Here is a 17,346-nt window from a genome sequence, read left to right as displayed (position 1 = left end):
TTTTCTTTCTCTGGCGCTTTTTTTTTTTTTTTTTTTTTTTTTAGGAGATTTAAATTTTGGCTTACCTTCACCTTTTGATTCCCTACGAATTCTTTTAACAGTCGACCCCGATACCCGCAATTGCACGTTTTATGACTTGAGAAAGGGGAACAAGAAGACTGCCTTCTGACGATTCTTTTTCGCAGAATGTCAGCACATTATTCAATATTCTTTTGCAAGAGCTACTGAAACGTTTAACAACAGAACTTGTTGACTGTACTGGATCCATCATACAAATTAATAATAAAAAAAATAATGCAAAAAGAGAACAACAAAAATCAAGCTAGTACTAGTACAGCGACAGACAAGAAAGCACGTGATTTCGCATGTTGGCGACCAATTCGTACATCCTTTATTTCTTTCTCCCCTTCAGCATGAATCGACTATTCTTGGCACAAAGCCAAGAAGGGACCTAGAAGTGGTGGGCGAACTATACCTGGAAATGTCCAATTTGTCAACAATTTGCCATGCAGACAGGCCTGCAACATAGTATCCTATCAAAACACCGCTTTCAAGCTCCATCAATTCCTTTCTCACAGTAATTTCACCCAGACAGTTGCACTGACTTGGGAACATCATGTTCCTTCAATTTATACCAGCTACAAACACGTGACTCATTAAACAGCACAATGCACCTTGCCCATGGGGATGTCTGTTGGCTTCCCAAACAGTGCATTTACATACACACGCTTCCATACTGTAGGGAAGATGATGTATAATATAGTTAGCATAGATTAAAAGACAAGAGAGTAGGATAGGTGTTAGTAAAGAACATGAAATGAGCACAACAGGTTAGATACCAAAAAGGATTTCTGGTCCTAATGGTATTCATAAGGACAAGATGAATACCATGGTATTCTGATTACCAACAGGACCAGGAAACCCTTTTGGTATCCAGCAAATTCAAAATTCTCCTGATCACTTTCTGGTGGAAGGCTACAGAAAGTATATGATGCAGCGTTCCGCCTAAAGCTGAAGGTAACTTACCTTGGTCATCTATGCAAGATGTTGGATGAGAAGAATGATAGTATTAGGTCACAGCTTTATTTTTAGCTGATACTGTAGTAACTGCCATCTGGGTGTGACAGCACACGTTGGCTTCTACCAATTGTATCCAAACAGCTTTTGCAAGGAACCCAAAAGGCACAAACTGCCATTGCAACAGGCAGTTATCATATCAACCTATGACTAAGACTTAACACTGTTAACGATTGATTTTTAGTTGTTGTAGGCTTCAGTACAGCCTGAATGAAGCTGGAAGGAGACTTGCATTCTGGGAAGGAATTCTGAACAGAGTAGGAAATAACTCTCACTCCAACATAAGGAATCTCTATCACAGTCATGAATGTCAGGATCTGGAGAATGGAAACAGCAGACCAACTGTTGAAAGGAGTAAATGAGATCCTTTTACTCGGAACTGTAGTGCCAAAGGATACAAGGCTGTGAATGACTGAGATGAAGGCATTCCACAGATGAAACTTGGATGATTTGAATTACTAACAAGTTCCCTTTATTCGATTCCAAATGATCCACGCTAAAAGAGATGCCAGGCTGTTTGCCATAAGCAACAACCTAATGCAAACTTCATCCACTGTCTGCAGACATTTTTTAAACCAGTTTTCCTTCAAGGTACATTGAGGTGATTGAACAATTTGCTTTAGTCATTGCTTATGGCAAATAGCTCAGCATCTCCTCTAGCTTGGATCACTGGAATTAGATTTAAAAAAAAAAAAAGCCAACTAGAGTTGTGGACATTAATCACACAAGGAAGATGACTTCACTGTTCAGGTAGTTTGATTGCAGGAAATCAAGCTTCAAGGGTGAGAATGCAAGGTGGTCAAGAATGAGTTTCAAAAATGATGGAACAGTAAGGACAGATTATACAATTGGGGCAACGAAATCTTAAATCATGGAAGGCTAATAAGGGATGATCAGATTCAAGGCTAGGTATCATCTGGCAAGAAATCAGACTACAGAAGAGCACAAGTACTAACTTCTTCTAATTTATTTACTACAAGCACTTGTAACAGAATGAATCTAACAGTATAGTTTAAAAAAATCAAGGTATTCTGGTTATGGCAATGATTTGGGATTTGCCAAAAAAAAAAAAAAAAAAAAAAAAAAGATTGGATTCTGATGTCTATAGGTAATAGTGCACATTATTTAAATTGGTTTTTATGCTAGAAATGGTGAAGTAAGTGTTTACATTTTTTGTAACTTTTTTTTTGAGGGAATAAAAAAAAAAAATATATGTTTATATCCAAAACTGTCCTTAAACATTGTTACAAACAAATGGAGCACTCAATATTCTGTGTACTGTAAGTTATATTAAAATCCCTGCACTGAATACTGCAAATCAGGTTCTGTTTTACACAAACACTAACTAGAATTAGTTATGTAAGTAAAAACCGTTTCTGGCAAGAGGAAAATTAAAAACGTAACTAAAAATAATCTCTGAAAGGCTCAAATGTTGGCACTACTGCTGCTGAGATTTTCTGGTTACTCTAATCAACTATACAGGGGAAAAATCCCCCCCTTTCCTGCAGCAATGGACTAATCAATGTGTAAATTATGGAAAAAATAATATGCTTGCTATGGAATTTCAATGTACTTATAATTAAAGGTAAAGTAAAACCAATTTTTAAAAAACTCAGATCTTCCAAATATATTCTGGGACTTGAGCATGTTTTTCTCTCTTCTCTTGGATAGTATCTGAGAAAATGGTTTCATGAACTTAAAATATCGCGGAAGTGCATGCCATATGTTATATTTATGTAGTTGTACTATCTACACGTAGAACTGCAAGCACATTGCCACGTGTAGATAGTACACGTAGAACTGCAAGCACATTGCCACGTGTAGATAGTACACGTAGAACTGCAAGCACATTGCCACGTGTAGATAGTACACGTAGAACTGCAAGCACATTGCCACGTGTAGATAGTACACGTAGAACTGCAAGCACATTGCCACGTGTAGATAGTACAACTACATCTACCTGAAGCAATACATATCTTGCTTCAGGTAGATGCAAAATCCAACTAACATACGTGGCATACAACACAAAAAATTTAAATACTGCTACGTGATCTGGGTATTCTCTATGTATAGTAAACATATTATGAATATTTCATGAATTCGTTAAGAGCGAGTTGAAAATGCAAAAACACGAACGACTGTATTCACATTCGTACAGGTTAAAAGAAGAAACTCACAAACCCAACTTCCTCACAGTTTTTATAGCGAAGAATTTATGGAGACACAATACGCGTGTTAGAATAATTAATTTATCATTAAGTAACATTCGAAGAATTCTTCCTCATCGACTAACTACTACTGCCGAGCAGCAAGTGTCTACTTAAAACACTTTCTTGACTCATTCATTTTTTTTCGGCTAAATATTGGAGATTATTACTATTTTGGTAACCTCCATGGAGTCAGACTCATCATGGAAGGCCCGCTTGCATTCCTATGCTTTCATTAAAGCAAAATTTGCTTAGCTATAAAATTTGCGTGAAACTGCTTGTTCCAAAATTCCCGCTGGTTTTGGGCACAAGCATAGGGACGACAGTTAATCTAATCAACAGCTTTACGCACACATCGGGATTTAGTTCGTATCGAATGCTGAGAGAAGAAATGATATCATACGGAACAGAAAATAAAAGAAACTTTAATTATACAAGCTTTCACCTTTCAATAACAAAGAAAGCCAAATAAATTCAAGGAGTAAAGTAACAAGTAAACCCTGGTGACTACTCTAATGCTGAATATTAGATAATATCAAACACATTACAGTAAACAATCCTTTTATAGAATGGGTCTCGGCTTGATATGGTTGACATATTGAATTCCGCTCAATATGGTTGATAAAATTAGTGTACAGTATACACAAACAATACAACAATAATGACATTTACATACCTCTACTCTACCTAGAGCTATTCGTTTATCTTTTACGTCTTCGTCACCATTCAGTGACATAAACGAAAGTAGGAAAATTAACAACCACATATTTTATTGCAATCGCATTAACTTAAAATTAACTTATTTTCTCATTAACAGAATCAGAGATCCTAAACCCAACGAAATAGAAGTTATAAACGAAGACCTAATGATATCATAACCCAATTACTTTAACGCACGTTTATATAGCCGAGTATGCTGTGCGCTGTAGCGCCATCTATTAATATATAAATATTTGACACCATCCTTGCTGGAGTTTATTATATGAAAAAAATCAGTCTATTGCAGATCACATGTTGGCAACAATTTTGCAATGCCAATTGAAATCGTGATAATATTCCAAAATATATAAAAATAACAAAAATATTAAAAATAAATAAAATAGTTGATTTTAATACATTATTTAATTATAGTAATTTATAATATTTTAATTATTTCACCAAATCCTCATACACAGAAAACAGAGTTTTTTCTACTGGAAACTGGGGTTTTTCATCCCGAAAACTCAAGGATATCGACCGTAGAACTCACATTATTTCAGACAATAGCATATCCTGTTAGAGTTTGGTGCCAAGAGATGACAGCACCTGCTTGCTGGTCTCTTCATCGGTGGCAGCCTACAATTAGTGATAGACATGAGCTAGCCATATCTGATTGGCTACCTGTGGAGATTGAACTTCCTACTCAGTCTGCAAACGCCAGATAGGGTTTTAAAGTCTTTGCCTACTCCCTAGAAGGGAATAAAAGCCATTAGCTTATTATTTATTTAATCATTCCAAGCGAGTACAATTGGGTCAGGTTGAAATGGCTGTGAGAAAGGAACAGACAGAGCTTGAAAGAGGCGTTGTGATAGGATTCCATGTTCAAGGCCTATCTGTTCGGCAAATTGTTGAGAAATTTGGCTATCCCACGTCAATAATCAGTAATATCATAATGGAAGTACAGGGAGTCAATCGCAAGTGTTGACCATGGTGGACAACCCACCACACGTACTGAACATGAGTAGGGCTCTACAAAGGATAATATGTAAAAGTAGCCATTCGTCAGCAAACAAGTTTAATGTTTACATGTCCGAGATTCACAACGGATTTACATGATAGGCCCGCAATATGTTCGGGCTCTAATCCGAACCAATATGCACTATCGTCTTCAGGGGGTACCAAGCTCGTGTGCAGTGCAGTGTGACATTGATGCTTGTAAGCTGTGTTATAGATCAACTAATTAATCTACACAGTCTTACAAGCAGGTTTGTGTGTGTGTGTGTGTGTGTGTGTGTGTGTGTGTGTGTGTGTGTGTGTGTGTGTGTGTGTGTGTGTGTGTGTGTGTGTGTGTGTGTGTGTGTGTGTGTGTGTGTGTGTGTGTGTGTGTGTGTGTGTGTGTGTGTGTGTGTGTGTGTGTGTGTGTGTGTGTGTGTGTGTGTGTGTGTGTGTGTGTGTGTGTGTGTGTGTGTGTGTGTGCCCAGTGAACATCTCTTACCATTGTGTGTAACCCCATCTATGAAATTCAGAGGTTGCAGTGTGACGAAGTGGTTTTATTTTTCCTGGATTTTCTTGGTCCTCTCTTTGTGGTACCACAAACATTGAACTTTGAGAGATATCTGAACAATTTGGACAATGCAGTGCATCCTACTTTGTGGCTTTCTATGGAACTGACTATTGTCTCTTCTGCAGAACAATGCGCTGTGTCATAAGACTCGTGCTATAACTTCATGATATATAGACATGAACATTGCCACAAAGCACTGATCTTAATCTTAATGAACATCTGTGGGATGAACTGGAGCGTCGGTGTGGTCACGTGAAGTACGTCACACAACATTCCAGGATCTCATTGCATGCCTACAGAAAAAATAGTCCAAAATTCAATTGATCGCTATCGTACACTTGTGCAGAATTCCTACAGAAATTCCCACAGAATTGTTACAGTTATCACAGCAAACGTAGGTCCTATTCTTATTAAGGGTGGCACCATGGCTGCTTCTTTTTAACACTAAGGTATCCGGTAATTTCTTTCCAAGCAGAGTATATAATACGTAATGCAGATCCTTCCTACATTCCATAATATCTCAACTTGTTATAACTGAAAATCTCATCCAAATAACCCCTTTTTGGCATGAACGAAATTAGTGATTTTTTTTTTCCAAGATTCTCTTTCACAATTTTTATTGTCCTTTTTCTCTAAGAAGCTTCTGTACCATGCAGAACTTAGTTATGAAATTCCAGTTCCTCTGTAATTACCATGTTCCGTTTTATTTCTTTTTTTTTTTTCAAATATTTCTCCCACATACGAAACGCTGAAGAGCATATAGCAAACAAATACCATCTGTAGGGTTTTTATATAGTAGCAGATTTACTGCATATGCAGGTCGACTCAGAAGGGATTATGAGCAGCGGTTGCTAGATCCTGTGCATCCAGCAGAAAGGGGGGGGGGGGCAATAACGGACGTAACTTCTGCTAAACAGTAGCCATGGAAATATTTATAAAAGAGACACAGTACAGAAATTGATCTGTTATGAGAAAGTGCTTGAAGCAAGTCAGTAAGAAAAGTGTTATTAATTAACCAGATTGCCCTATTTCGAACAGGATCACGAATTTTTTGGGAAGTCTTAAGTGCATTAGATCAAACATGAGAGTAGTATTTCAACATTCGTCGGCTTGGGATTTATATAGAGTGAGTAACTGTTCAGTAGAGAAGTATTGTCTTAATCTGAAAATCGTGCCAAGAGTTTTGGAAACTGATAATGGTCTAGAAGTGACATTATTTTGCCATTAAAAGTTTGAGGTGAGAGATAGACCGAGAACAGAGATTTCATTTGAGCACTTCAGCAAAAACAATGAATAGAATTTTCAGCCAATGACAGCAAGTCGCTAACATAAATAAGGAAAAGGGAGGGTAGGGTGAAAGAAGAGAACCCAGAGGAACACCAGAACTGACAGGAAAGTCTGAAGAGATAACATCTTCCATCACACTTAAGGAAATCATCTGAGAGATATCTGACGATCCATTTATACAAGGGCGAAAACAGTCCATAAGATGGTAGCTTGTTGAAAAGCCCATGATGCTAAACTCTACCGAAAACCTTATAATCGATTTTCATCATTGGTTCCTATGCAAATCTATGTTAATCACATGGAATGTGATCTTCTAACCATGGCGAGACCTGGTGTGACACATCACCGAGCATCGGAGTGACCATACGGCATCTATGGATGCCCAGTGAACATATTGATGGAACCATTCCTTCTGTATCATACAATGCAGGCATTTATAAATTCTGTACTATCGAATTTATGCATTCTTCGTCGGTTCTTTTACTCCAGCTGTCTTTCCATATTTCATATTTTTCATGGCTTTTTTAATATCAACATTATTATTATTTTTATTTTTATTATTATTATTATGTGAGACATCCAAGGAGTCAAGGACTCATCGAGGGAGGCTGCAATTTACCCAACCCAGCAATCATACCTTCCCTTAAATTCATTTACAATAGATGCATTCACTCCTAAGGGCAAATTATTCTACTCACTCACTGCTCTCTGAGAGAAAAACTTAGATCTTACCCCTTTCTTGACTGAGAACAACCTTAACTTCCATGGATTCCCCCGTGTTCTCTCCCTGTCTTCCATATAACGAAAAATTTCATCATTTGAAATGCTGTAACATCCATTCAAAAGTTTATAAACCTCTATCATATCACTCTTCTTTCTCCTGTTAACCAAAGTCTACAATCCATATACTCCCAATCTGTCCTCATAATCTAAATCCCATAATCCGGATATAATCTTTGTAACTGTTCTTTTCACCCTTTTCACAGCTTCTTTATCCCCTTGGAACCCGGGAGACCAAATCTGAGCCCAGTAATCCAAGTGTGGTCTTATCAAAGCCTTATAAAAAGGCAAAATGACTTCCTTATCCTTACATGTCAAGGTTCGCTTCAGCGTAGAAATTATCATCTGAGTTGTATTTGCAACTTTTGCTATGTGGCCTTTGAACTTTAAATTCTTATCCACCAATACACCAAGATTCCTTGCCTCTTCAGTTTCTTCTAGCATAACCCCACTAATATAATATGCCGCTGGATCTCTAATCACGCCAAAGTGCATAACTTTACACTTACTAACATTAAACTAACAGTCATTTTCGTTTGCCCAGATTTCCAGTCTATTCAAATCATTTTGTAATTGCTGAATATCAGTAGCATCCCTGATTGCCCTGCCTATCTTCGCATCATCAGCAAACAATTACAAATCTGATGATAGACCTTGAAGTCATTAATGTATAGATTGAACAATAACGGCCCAAGGACTGAACCCTTAGGTACACCACTGGTTACCTTAAATCTGGCAGATGCACACCCACTGTATACCACTTTTTGATATCTGTCTGTTAACCATCCCCTGATCCAAGTCAATAGATTATGTTCCAATCCCATATTCTCCAGTTTACGCAACAGCCTATCATGTGGTATCCTCTCAAATGCCTTAGAAAAATCCAACATTATCATAGTGTATCCATATTCTGTACCCAACTCGGCCGTAACATTGTTATAAAATATGAGAAAATTGCTAAAACATGACCTTCCTTTAGTAAACCCATGCTGTTCCCTGCAGAGTATAGAATGATTGTCTACCATTTCTGTATGCGAGTTCTTACCAACTTCTCTAAAGAAGAGATGGCGGCACATTTGAGCCGTCTCTCTTCACTGTGTACCGCTTAATTAGTGGTAGCCTTGGGCCATCTATCTCTGATTGGTACCAGTGGAGATTGAATTGCCCACTCAGTCTCCAGAAGTTAGATAGGGCTAAATGGCCTCGCCTACTCCCTGTATACGGGAATAAAAAGGCGTTAGCCGGTTTTTTTTAGCCGAAGTTATGCCCTTTTTTTGCTCGACGATGCGAGCCGTTTGTTATAATTTCCATAGCTCACCACTGCCTACATCTACACTGTACATCTAAGAAGTTGATCAGATTAAATAGCTAGGCAATATCTTTAATAAGGAATACCAAGACAGGATATTAGAATAATAAAAATCACAAAACCAATAACAGCATGATAAACTAAAGCCTCTATGGGTAGATACTAAATTTACAGCTACAAACAGATTACTTCTTCTTAACCCTCTTGTTCTTTCAATACTTCTGTAAAGAAGTGAATCTTGGACCATCCAAAACGAAGGTGAAAACAGGTTTCTAGAATTTCAAATAAGTTTGCTACGGAAGAATACTAAATATACCATACCCGGATCGCATCACAAATTTTGAAGTAAAACAAAGAATCATTTCGTTCGCCAGTCCAAGAGATAACATAATAACTAAGATTGGAAGAAAAGAAGCTTATGTAGCTTGGTCATGTCATCATGAAATGGTGTACCAATAGAAATTCTAGAAGCATTGATTCCAGGAAATCGAAAAATAGGCAGATTAAAATAAACCGAATAGACAACATAAAATATTCGACAAGTGCTTTATTTACAGAGTTGAAAGCAATGTGTTAGTCTAGGACTGAGGAGAAGATTTCTGTGAGCAATATTTCCTAATATCTACTCTACTGTCCTTTGTGGACCACGGCATGAAGTAGAAGAATGCTGATTCACTTGCTAGGAAATATAAATATAATTTCCTCTTTCGCAAGGATGACTCTGTAACTTGCCTCATCAAGCAACAGAAACAATCAATATTTTCATCAGAGATTTGCCTCCTGGTTTCTAAGGTTTGATATTTATTTCAAAACGCTAAATCTGATATGCTTTTATTATTTTTATAACTTTCCTCTACCTGTATAACCTTGTTTAAATTATATTTCTTTCAATAAAGTGGGAAAAGAATGATCCTAGTCCTATTTTTAGCTGCTTTAGGAGAGTCACTCCTGCCATGCATTCTCCAGGAAAGACGAATTTTTAACCAGGCAACTCAAGAAAATTGACATTGGTAATAATAAAAAAGCTTCTTCTAGTGTTCTAGAAGAATGGCATAGGTTCTGTTAAAGTCGCTGACATGAAATAGAATTTTAGATTTCTTTTCTTTTTTCTAGAAACAATCAGCATGGTTGTTTCTAAAGAGCCAATGAGGTTCTAGTATGCAGTGAAGAATGCAGCTAGCAAGTGCCGCTATCTCGTGGTCCATAACGCTAACACAATATTTTTAACATCCGAAAATAGCGTGGGTTCGACGGCAGATTTTCTTGAGTTTACGGAACGAAAAACCCGAGTTTCTAGGAGACAAAACCCACTAGCCCATACCAGAGATCGAGTAACTCGGGAACCGGTAGAGAAAAGGCTTAGAAAAATGTTCCTCTAGTCGGCGACTAGATTCGAACACCTTTTCGTGCTGTCAAGCTATGTAGAGTGCAAACGTCACTACTACTGAGCTAAACTCCCAAATCCCAGCAAATTCGACAAAAAGAAATTTCTACCATAGGCTAGCCACAGAGAGAGAGAGAGAGAGAGAGAGACATCGCATTTAATATCCAAGTTTTTCAATAATGTTTAGTGACTTCGGTTTCGTGACAAATGCCGTTTTCGGTATTTATTTTAGAACTCTACTGATATCATGATCATTCTTTCTTAAAAAATAAATAAAACCGATCGGCGAGATTACCTTAGTTCTATATAAGTGATGGAGATTCAGTATTTCTCAGTCTCCAATCAGAGATAGCTAGTCCAACCTATCATCGATATTGTGTATCATTTAGTGAAGAGTGTGCATCAAACAAATGCAGCTAACTGATCCCAAACCATAACATAGTGTGTTATTGTCGAAAATGCTGACTATAATCGAATCAACGATGTTCTTTCTTCTGGCGCCACAGCACTAAGGACGTCAATTCGATAGTACTACAGAGGTCTTTTTTAATATCCAATTCCTTATGATAGAAGATCTGATATTGCAATAAACAACAGATGATAATAAAAAGAATAACTTTCCTTAAACATAGACAGAAAGACACACACACACACACACACACACACACACACACACACACACACACACACACACACACACACACACACACACACACACACACACACACACACACACACACACACACACACACACACACACACACACACACACACACACACACAAAGGATTTTTAGAAATTGATTTGTATATGAAATGTTAAATTTATATAAATGTGTAAAACACTTCAAATAACTTAGAATTAATTTAAAACTTAATTAACTTGAAAGACATTAAAATTTAATCTGATTGCTAGTTAGAACTGTGGCAAGCTAACAGTATGAATAACTTCCACAATAATTGCAAGATGCACTCACATTCGCTGTCCAGATGAAGTAGAATATTTTACTTTCAGCAAGTCATGCTATTCAACCTCTCCTTAATTGGAATGGTTCGATTCTTTAAGATGTGAAAAAATTTTACAAGGACTTTTTTAACTGCAATCAAATCAGTCGAACTCTTTCGGCAGTATGAGCATTCTTCCTTTCAGAAACTCAGGTTTTATTTTTATTATTATGTGACACCACCAAGGATTCCAAATTTTAATCCTGAAACACAAACTCCTTAGAGAATTCGTTAAATTAATAACCATTTTATAATGAAATCTCTTTTATAGAACTTAATTTGGTGCTAAAAGAACAAGATTTAAATAAATCATTGACTGATGTATTTGTCTTAGTTCCAGTTTCTACATTAACCAATCTCCTAGATCTATACCTCATATCCATAAGATCTACCCTTAATTATTTCTCCTGTAAACTGGCCTCTTGCTCAAGTCCACTGTAAATAATAATCTGCACAGTCTTCATAATGTTCTCATGAAGTTCTATTTGTCACAATCAAAACATTCACTTGGGCGAAACCCTATTAATTTATATGAAATTAGATAACTTATCTTCAGATGAACAATACGTTTCAATTCCGAACAATTTCACACCTAGCTATTAGAAATAGCATGTTTATTTCTACCTAAGCGTACATACTTTATTTATCTCCCGATGCGGTTCATTGGCAGTAACTAAAGGCTAGATAAATTGAAAAATTGGAACAGATGTAGACAAAAATATAGTTTTTTGATTTCTTTAAAACGAAACCTGTGCAGCACTTTGGAAATTTTTCATAGGATTCTCTAGCGCTACGCTGTCGAAAGAAAAATTATTCCAAGTTCGATGCTAGTCGCAGACTAGAAAAACATTTTCTGTTTTTTGTCGATGGGTTCAAGAATCAATCGATTTCTGGCACGGGCAAGTATGGCTTTTACCACCGGAAAATTGGATTTTTAACAACGAAAAAATTGACCATATAGCTAACAATATTTGAGGTAATAATATATACAGTGGTAGAGTCAAAGACTGTTTGAAGGAGAGAGAGAGAGAGAGAGAGAGAGAGAGAGAGAGAGTTGGTTTATATCATTAACAATTACATGCCTCATATAACAAGTATACATTATATTACATCACAATGTGATTGAAGTATACAATTATTATGAAAGTACAGAGGCTTATGGACAATGTCTCCTACCTGCAAATTATCTATCATACTAAAGCTAAAACTCATTCACAACATACTCAAGCAATGCATTACTCATCTACCATTTTCCATGCTAAAAAAAAACAAAAAATTTACTACCTTCATGTTCACCTCTCCTTATGCAATTTCCAAGAATGGCCTCTACTTACCTGTTCCTTGTTTTCTGCTACTTGATCTCGTACCTATTCGATAAATGCCTCTCAGGTGCATAAACGAATCATTTCTATTAGTTAAATACTGCAGATTGCATGCACACAACAGGAAAAAATGGATGTTATATAATAGGATTTTTGGTTAACCCAAATAGCTAACATTCACAGTACTGAAATCATTTTGGTCAATTGTCTCTTCATTCTGGTCAACTGTCTCTTCAAATGCTCTAAAGTATCTTTGTTCTGTAAATTGTCCAGATTTGAGCAAAGTAATCCAGATAAGGAATTTATGCGATGGAATAATTAACATTTTACATCCACTGGTTACTTATCTTAGTATTGCAGCAATCTAATGAGTTGTCTTTATTACCTTTACCCCTCAATTTCAAATTTTGATCCACCATAACCCCAAGATCCCATGCTTCCTCAACTTTCTGCAGTATACTTACACATCTGACGATGCTAAAATTAAACACCTTACATTTAGCGACATTAAACCGTTATCACCATACATATTACCACATTTCCAGCTTCAGATCCTCTGAAAAGCAACTACATTGGTGCCCAAAACCTAAGAACGAACACAATTTCTGACTGTTAAAATGGCGAATTCAGACCGGTCAGATTGTGGCAATTTGCATAACCGACAATTTAGAGGAGAATGCGGGTACAGGTTCAAAATTTTGAACTCGCAGCCAAAAGATCACTTTGTAGCACTCAGGATTAAAGGGAAAAGGAAGCCTTAAGCTGTGCTTTGAAGGAAGTTCTTTTCGTGGAGATATATTCTTCTAGATGTTTGCTAAGAGATTATCTTTGCAGTACCACAGAGCATCAAGACAGAATTTTGGTCATAACAGCAAAATATGATCGACGCACCACGGCAGGTTAGCTTGCAATTTGGCTCCATTCAAGCACAGGTACACGGATATCTCGACAACTGTGACAAGACTCTGCGACAAGTCGGCTATAAGTTTAAAGTGCCTGTAGTGTTAAGTACCTTCATTTACAGCTCTTTTTAGAGCATGTTTTCAGTGCTCAACAGATTTGTTTTTATGTTGTATCCATAAAAATTGGGCGAGACATCAATGGGTTAATGTATTCTTTACATATGAGAGTTGTTTCATGAGTTGTGGCGTGATACTGCTTACCATTGCAAGAATAACTTGAAAGGGACAGATATAGCGGTGCTAAGGTCATGGTGTGGGAATGCATGATGCTTAATGGACGCACCTAGCTATAAGTACTGGAAAAAGAAACTGTGACTGGTGAATGATATTTCATCAAACTCCCTTAAGTCTCGTTCAATTATTTTGTAGTGTTGTTTGCGAAGATTTCAATTTCATGGATGACAATTCCATATTATGCCGTACTCAAGCAGTGGAGATACTTCTGAGGAACTACGGTGAATTAATCGAATCGAGTGGCTTGTATGCTTCCCAGATCTCAATTCTATAGAACATGTTTGCAAACCAATAGGGAGATGCATTGCTGCTGGAAATTCCCTTCCAGTAAATAAACAAGGCCTTATCTTTGCTCTAAAGGAGGAGTGGACAAGTTTGCCTCAAGAACTGCCGAATCACTTTGTGCTAAGCATGACACAATATTGTAAGAGCCTCATCGCGGTTCGGGATTGATATATTCCATACTGAAATATCTCTCCGCATAGTTGTCTGCAATCACTGTACATTAATTCGTTAACTATGTTCTTTGGAAATTTGTAACTTTTACCAAACGCGAATTGCAATTTTATTTGTACGAATTTTATAAGATTTCTTTTGTATAATATAATTTATTGTGTTGGCAAAAAACTTCTATCCACATTTAGCAGCAGTCATGAAATTTTTGCACATAGAGGTAAAAATGTAGTTCCTACTTCGGTTTTGACCACCAGTGTATATTAGCACTACACTCAGTAACTTTCCTTATTTCAGGTAATCTACAAATAACTAGACACCTTCCTGAATTCCAGTGAAAATATCACTGATATGAAGGTTGAAAACTAGTGATTGCAGCACAGAATCCTGTGGAATCCCTCTGCTAACTCTCATTTTTCCTGATATTGTCAATGTGCTCCACAATCTTACTATTCAAACCCGTACGCCGTAGCTTAAATAGTTTATCATGTGGGACCCTATGAAATACTTTTAAAAATCTAAAATAAAAAAAATACAGTATATGCCTTTCTTCATTAGTTACTGTTACTCTATCATAAAAGTTAATCAGATTACGGAAAGAATTCCCCTTATCAAATCCGTGCCGACCTTCACAGATATTATTTTTCCCACCGAAGTTTGTATAGGAGTTGTTGCCAATTTTTTCCATGCCTCATACAGAAATAATACAAACTGGCTTATAACTTGATGCTTTTATTCTTCTAGCATAAAGATAATGCCCTTAAAGATAATACCCTTTAAAAAAAAAAAAAAAAAAATATATATATATATATATATATATATATATATTGTGCATGTCTGTGTACCCCAGGTCAATACCACCTGGTCACTCTCACAAAGTGGAGACAGCATGGCATTTCAGTCACAATCATATCATTTGACGGTATAACTAAATCCCAAACTCATGATCTCCGTGTTCCTTCTGACACGTCCACTAAGATAGTTGACCCTCATGATTTCAAAAAATTGAGTTTCCTTATTACCATAGCCTACTTCCTCTATCAAATCAATTCATATTTCCCTAATTGAAATAACCCATAATGATGATCTACTTTCCACTCACTAAGCCAATTTGCCTGAATATTTCCTATTCATCTCCCTCTATATTCTATGCCTCTAACAATTGTTCCCAACCTTTTTCCACTTGCGTTACCCCTTTAACCTTCTATCAATTGTACCCTTGTTTTTAAATACTGACACACTTGTTCAGTGCCAATCTTAATGTAAAATTGTTTATTTTACTTATTTTTCTGATAAGTTTATTTCGTTTGATAAAATTATCATTTCTGATTATTTTTCGTGTATCCCCTGAACAGCCCAGCTCGTACTCCCGGGGGTACGCATACCGCCGGTTGGGTAGCGATGGCCTATAACAACATCCAACTATATAGTATATCCGAGGCAGCCAACCTCCAATTCACATCATACAACCTCAAAGACATGTGCATTATATCCTTTTTGGCTCTCTATCCTAATAGAGAGCAACATAATCAACATTCCGCTACTCCTTTTCTCTTTGTACCTTCGCATCCTACTCGATAATAGCATAATACCTCTATCTCATCAACTATTATAAGCAATACTCCATTTCTCAAGCTTCTCCCCTCCCTTGTTCTGTCCGGAAAATAGTATACTACCTTTCTTCCTCTCAGGACATTATCCTCTGTTAACTATGTTTCACTGATACCAATGATTTTAGTGGAGATGGAATCAATCGGTGTTACTAATTCAATCCCTTTATTCCTAAAGCTCATGGTATTAGTATATAGAAAAAGGTATACTCATTCATAAATCTTTCGTTTTATTTTAAGAATCCCCAGGAGAAGGCAATATAAACTTGGAACTTATCAAATATGCAGGACTTAAATTCTCGCTCAGGTTACTTAACTGTTATAATATGATTTGGAAAGAAGGAAAATGCCCACAAGATTGGACAAAACCAATAGTTATCTACGTCTACAAAAAAGGACACAAATTTGACTTTATCAGTTATCGTGGTATCAGCTTACTTAGTATCTGTTATAAAGTATATTCAAAAATCTTAGCATATAAACTTAAACGTATAGTAAACCTAAAATTAACAGAAGAACAAAATGGATTCAGAAAAGGCAGAACTTGCATAGACTGTATTTACGTTACTATTTCTAATAAATAAACTGAGAAATGAACATAGAAACACACATAGCTTTTATAGATTATACCGAAACAGTTGATAAAATTATCAGAGAAAAACTATGGAAAATCCTGGAAGAATATGAAATTCCAAACCAACTCTATAGCGACACTTATTTAATATATATGAAGTAATAAAATATCCGTGAAGTAGAATAATTTAACATCAAGCTGGAAACCAATAAATAGAGAAGTACTTCAGGGCGGCCATCTTTCACTAGTTTTATTTAATATGCACATGGACAAAATCGTAAAAGAATGGAAGATAACTAATGAAAGAGGATTTAGGATAAACCGTAACATCAGATGACCAAATAAACATTGGAAACAATGAAGATCAACTACAAAAATCATCATGCAGTCTAAATAATCTGATAAAACAAACGGTATGGAAATATCAACAGATAAAACAAATGTCATTGCCTTCAAAGGTGTTAATCCAGTAAGAAGCAAAATAATAATAAACAACAAAATAATAGAGCAAGTAAATTCATTCAAATATTTAGGATGCACAATGTCATATGAAAATGAGACTGATATAGAACAGAAGCTATCAAACTTTTTAAAAGTAACAGGTATTATGAATAAAAGTTTAAAACCCAATTATGTACAAAAACACACACCGATAATAATCTACAACACAGTAGCTAAATCTACCTTACTTTATGAAAAGGAGATATGGACAATAAAAAAAAGCAGGTGAAAGAAGAATTGAATCATCTGTAATGAAATTTCTGCGCAAAACTGAAGGAGTCACAATAATGGATAAAAGGAAAAGCAGCGAAATCAGAAATAAACTTGGAATTACAGCCTCCCTAAATGAAACAGTTATTTGAAATAGAGAAAACTGGAAA

This window comes from Typopeltis vanoorti, chromosome 20 (genome assembly GCF_054136105.1).
Source record: "Typopeltis vanoorti isolate ZY-2024b chromosome 20, IOZ_Tvanoo_1.0, whole genome shotgun sequence".
In the NCBI taxonomy this organism is placed as follows: Eukaryota; Metazoa; Arthropoda; class Arachnida; order Uropygi; family Thelyphonidae; genus Typopeltis; species Typopeltis vanoorti.
The sequence above is the reverse complement of the archived record's forward strand: the minus strand, read 5'-3'. Positions refer to the sequence as shown.